We start from the raw sequence: 6,000 nt of genomic DNA, 5'->3' as shown, positions 1-6,000 counted from the left end.
GTTTAAACACTAACCGAGTACCAAATACATACACACACACACACACACACACACACACACACAGATAGAAATGATGCATCCTATGCAAGGTTTATACGAGTTTAGAGATAAAAAAAAATTGCCCTGTCCTTAAGAAGCAAAGATATTTGGATATCTCACTGGAAATGAGAATAAGTATTTGCTTCACAGGGCATTGTGAGGATTAAATGGGTTAATGAATACAAACTCCCTTTACAATTCCTGGCACATGATCAATAACCATTTCTTCTTATTACTAACATCAGTCGTTGGTAGAACTGTAAAAGATTACATCCCAGTGGTTCTCAAACTTTCACATGCATCAGAATCACCTGGAGGACTTGTTAAAACCCCAAATGCTGGGCCTCACCCTCCAGAGTTTCTGATTCCATAGGTCTATGGTGGGGCTTGAGAATTCGCATTTCTAACAAGTTCCTAGATGATGTTGACACTGCTTATGTGGTCGTCACACTTTGAGAACCCAGGTCTATTCCAGCCTCCTCATTTTACAAATGAGTAACCAAGTATCAAGGGATTTGAATTGATTTGCCCAAAGACTCATCTCTAACCAGCTCTTCTAACCCCCACCTATCATTACTACTCTGATGCCTCTCTCTGATAACTGCATATCATATCAGAAATTTTTATTTTATTAACCTTAAAGAAAGCAGTTTTATAAATACTATGTTTATACACATTTGTGCATGGATAGGTGAGAGGAGGGGAGAGATCTCTGGACAGGGAGGCTATACAGGTGGTCACCCGTACAACCCGTATAACTCATCAATCAGCTTGAAAACCACTAGTATTCGTTACCTATTGTAGGGTAAAACATTCCCTCCCCAATTTTTTTTTAAGTCGTACTCCCCCAAAAAGGGAAGGCCCTGGGCCGTGGAATGTAGAAGTCTTAAACATAGAAGTCCAACAATGAATATTTAACTCAGTTTCTGAGCATCAGGAATTCAGGCATGATTTAATTGGATGTTCTGCTTCAAAGTCTCTCACAATTCTGCAATCAAGATGTTCAACAGGGCTGAGGTCTCATTTGCAGACTTGACTGGACAAGGATCTGCTTCCAAGTTTACTTACATGGTTTTTGGTAGGACTTGGACTGAACCCCTCAGGTCCTCACTAATTATACTGGCCAGAAACCTCTCTCATTTTCCTTGCCCTGTGGGCCTCTCCCGTATATTAGCTTGCTTCATCAAAGCCAGGGAGACAGAGGTAGAGAGAGTGTGCTGGCAAGATGAAAGTCACAGTCTTTTGATACCTGATCATAAAGGTGACATCCCATCACCTTTGCCACAGTCCATTGGTTATAAGCAACACACTAGATTTAGCCCACTTTCAAGGCAAGAGGATGACACAAAGGTGTAAATACTAGCAGTGGAGATGACTGTGCGCCATATCCAAAGCTACCTGCCACACCACTCATATAAACAAAACTCTTCATTTTACAGAAGAGGAAATTGAGGCTCAGAAACAGCAAATGGCTTCAATAAGATCACATAGCCAGTCTACATCCCTGACTAGAACCCTAGCGCTTGTTCTGTTATACATCAGTACAAAATTCTCTCCATTTCATCTCTATTGCAGACATCACAAACAATACGTCGATTAAAAACAAAAGAACAGGGCTTCCCTGGTGGCGCAGTGGTTGAGAGTTTGCCTGCCGATGCAGGGGACACGGGTTCATGCCCCGGTCTGGGAAGTTCCCACATGCCGTGGAGTGGCTGGGCCCGTAAGCCATGGCCGCTGAGCCGGCGCGTCTGGAGCCTGTGCTCCGCAACAGAAGAGGCCACAACAGTGAGAGGCTCGTGTAACGCAAAAAAAAAAAAAAAAAAAAAGAACAAGAAAAAAATGTTCTGATGGAATAAGAACTTATAAGTTTATCATTCCAAAACTGTAATTCTAATAGAATTTGGAAGGCATTTGCCTAATCATCACTGTAATCAAGAACACAAGAAATAAAAATGTAATAAAATAGTGCTAACGAATAATCACTTATTGGGTGCTTTGTTCAAATAACACAAAGATAAGCATTTTCTTTTGGATCTTATCTATACAGTCTAGAAGGCAATTTCCTTATCTCTTTACCAAGAGAATGTATATCTCTCTAGACCCTTGAGGTTCTCCTATCTTTCAAAACTAAATGTACCTTGTAAATATATATATCATAGACCTCCTCAAGTGATACTTATTCCCCAGACAGCTGACTAGAAAAGGCTCATTTCAGTTTCAATAAACATTTATTAACCACTAATTGTAAGTAAGGTATATGCCAGGCTCTAAGGGATCAGCAATGAACAGGACAAGAGGGGTTAATGCTCTAATGGTTCTTCAGATCTACTGGGGAAAACAGACATTTTTAAACTTTATAGATAATTAATTCATGTGCAAAATGCTTGGAAGGTAGAATACAGATTGTTATGGGAGAATATAATAGTGAGTTCTGACCTAACACAAGGGTGTAGAAAGAAGTGATAATTAAGCTAAGATCTGAACTGGACTTAGAAATTTGCATATTCTGTTCCCTGATGTAGGCAAAAGGGTAAAGCAAGAGCATCCCAGGCATTCTCCAAGGTGAGAAGGCTGACTTTATTGGTAAGATGAAATCACAGAAAATATCACGAGCTCTCTTTACTCATGATTGGGAACTAACAAAATAGTCATCATTACTACATGCAGTTGTGGCAACAGTTTTAACTGAGCCCTGGGTCTGTCACACTTGGCAATTTGGTTCTAGAGTTAACCTGACTTCTTGACAGAGGGCATATGTCTGGAGACTAAAGCTCATGGAAGTAAATCTTCCTTACTTAAAGCAGGTTAGATATCCAATTATTGACTTTGGGACAATTTCCCAAATTTCCAAAATGAATCCAGGTCAGGGGCATGCCCCACGGGCTGAGAAGGTTTATGCAGGACAGATGGGTACTTTTCATGGGGAACAGGCTCCATAGGAGAAGCAAACTCCCCAAGGAGAGGTTTTAAAAATTAATCATTGGTAATTTTCATTAATGACGAGTCATTAGTGCTAAATCATTCGCAATCCGTTTCCCAACAACAATGGGTAAAGGGATGCATCAGAACAGAGAGCTCTGGGTAAAAGCTGGGATGCCAGCCACTCAGGAGAACTGTGCCCCAGGCCTCCCTGGAGGGTGACACATTTGCTGAGTAGGAAATGCAGCTCTCCCAGAGGAAGCCACAGCACTTTTAAAGTATTTTTTACAATGCCATCTAGTGGACATTAAAACCATTGCACAAGAGTCCAAACACCGATGTTCTACTCCTTGCTCTGACACTTAGCTCAAGCCAAAAAGCTGATACCAGTCCCTGAACACTTTTGTTCAGTGAGTAACACCAAACATCATTTTTGCCATTACAATAACCTGTAAGTCTCCTTTATCTATAATATGGAGGGAAACAACAGCAACCTCTCAGAGTTGTTATGTCGATAAAGTTATTTTCAAAGCCTGGAGTTGTAGTACCTGGTTAATGGAGAATAAAGCCCGGAAAGGAGGAGAGAAATTCTAGAAATAGTCAAGAGTAAAGATGGTAAATGGTAAAGATGAGCTGGCCAGGAGCTTCCTATGGGTGTCCCAATGTAACCAAGAGATGGCCGGTGTAGAAGAGAGAACACAGACTGAAGAATAGATAAAGGTGGATCAAAAGCTGATTCCATAACTTAATAGTGGTGCGACAACAGGGAAGAGGCTACCCTTCTGAATCAGTTCCTTCATCTATAAAAATTGGTAGCTATACCTACCTCACATTGATATTCCTAAGATTAAGAGAAAACACTTCCAAATAGAAGATGCTTATGGATGTCAATTCCCTTCCCACTTTCTGCATCAAACACTCAGCTGGTTTTAGGGCTCAAATAATTCATTCTTTTCTATTAGATCACTTGAAGTTAGGGTTTTGGCTCTTCCAAATCCTCTTAATCCCTTCCCACCAACTTCCTATTCTGACACTCTTCACCCCAAGGAAGCAACTGGTTCCAATCAGGCTGTCCATCACAAGTCAGACATTTCTAACTAGTCTTTTCCCAGAAGTTGCTAGAAGGCTATTCATACTTCTGCCCACTCCTCACAGAAGATCTATAGTAACTGTTCTTCCCATGAGTCACCCAACACAGAGAAGAAAGCTGCAGCAGCCTGCTGACTCTTGACCCAGAAGATAATTTGCTCAGCTGATACATTTTTCTGCCCATTTCCCCCCATTCTTCTCTCACCTTCAAAGTTTTTTGTTTTTAATTCATCGGAACATCAGTCTGTTGCCCTCACAGTATGAGACAGCTTTTTGACTCTCTATCCTGTATGCCTAAGTGAGTAATGCCCTGGAGCTGGGAGAGTAATAAAGGATGACAAGGTTTTTAATTCAATGCTGAGAAAAATAAGTATATGTCCCCTATTTCTATGTAAATGTTCATTCTTAGTCGGAGGGACGTGCCATCACTTCAAAAAGGCTCCCTTCCTTCCTGATGTTGGTTTGTTCCTCTTGGACACAAAAATAATATTTTCCTCAGAAAAGGTGATTTTCCTCCTGTGAAGCCTGTGGACAACTGAATTGATTTTTCAAGCCAAAACAATTTTAGAGTCTATTTATCTTCTCAGGATGATCACCTTCACTAAATCATTTTGTCACCTCTTTGCTGTCGGTTTCTGTAACAGAGAAGATTGTAGGCCTTCATACTTTATTTTTTTTAACATCTTTATTGGAGTATAATTGTTTCACAATGTTGTGTTAGTTTCTGCTTTATAACAAAGTGAATCAGCTATATGTATACATATATCCCCATATCTCCTCCCTCTTGCGTCTCCCTCCCACCCTCCCTATCCCACCCCTCTAGGTGGTCACAAAGCACCGAGCTGATCTCCCTGTGCTATGCGGCTGCTTCCCACTAGCTATCTATTTTACATTTGGTAGTATATATAACTCCAAGGCCTTTGAAACAGAAAACTAGATACGGAATAACACAATGGCATCCATGTAACAGGAAGGAGTTAAATGCTTTATTATTTTAACACTCTAGATTGGTTTTCTCCAATAGCTCTCCAAAAATGATTTTATAGATAAAATTTAGTAAAAGTGAGAGTTACTATAAAATAACTATATTGAAGACAGTTTTTCCACATTTCTTTTTCTTCCCTTTGGAACGTTGAAAAAGAGGCTTGCACTTTTTCATTATAAAATCAATGCATATACTGGTTAATAAAGAAACAACATAAAAATGTCTAGAAGAATTTAAGATAAAAAGTAAGTCTTCCCCTACCTTTAAATCCCCAGATATAATCTGTATATAGAGTTTTATGTGTGTAAGTATATAGGTATATACATAAATAAAATCCTATTACCCAGCTTCTTCCATATAATACATTTTGGAGTTCTTTTTATACCAACACTTATAAATCTACTTTGTGTTTAAGTGGCCACACATCACAAATATTTCTGCATCTATCATAATTTATTTACCCAGTCCCTAACTGATTTTTTTCAGAAATTTTAGCAAATAACAATTACAAACTATGCTTCATAGAACATCCTTTAAAATCTATCTTTATATTTTTGAATGGGTAAAACTGCATGATATAGATGAGCAGTGGAATTGTTGGGCCAAAATGCTAAGAGGGGCAAGAGAGAGGATGCAAAGCTTTCCAGTTGACATGTTTACAAGTCCAGCTGACAAGCAGATGCTGAGTCCTTAGTATATCTGCCCCAATCTTTCTGGGAGACTGATGGAACTAAAAATCAGTACAAGGTAGATTATAATCACATGAATCTTGCCACTTTAAATTCTCTACCATTTCTTCGGGTTTTTTGTTAGTTAGTTTGTTCATTTTAGCTTTTCCCTATTTCCCCTCTTCTTACCTTCTCCCTATTGAAGTAGAGGGGAATAGCTTGGATAATATCATAATGATGGGAGAGGCCTCTAATCCAAGTTTCGACGTCCTGAGCCTCCCTGATGCCACTGAGGTGTGG

This window comes from Mesoplodon densirostris, chromosome 7, assembly GCF_025265405.1.
Source record: "Mesoplodon densirostris isolate mMesDen1 chromosome 7, mMesDen1 primary haplotype, whole genome shotgun sequence".
NCBI lineage: Eukaryota > Metazoa > Chordata > Mammalia > Artiodactyla > Ziphiidae > Mesoplodon > Mesoplodon densirostris.
Note: the sequence above shows the minus strand (reverse complement) of the source record.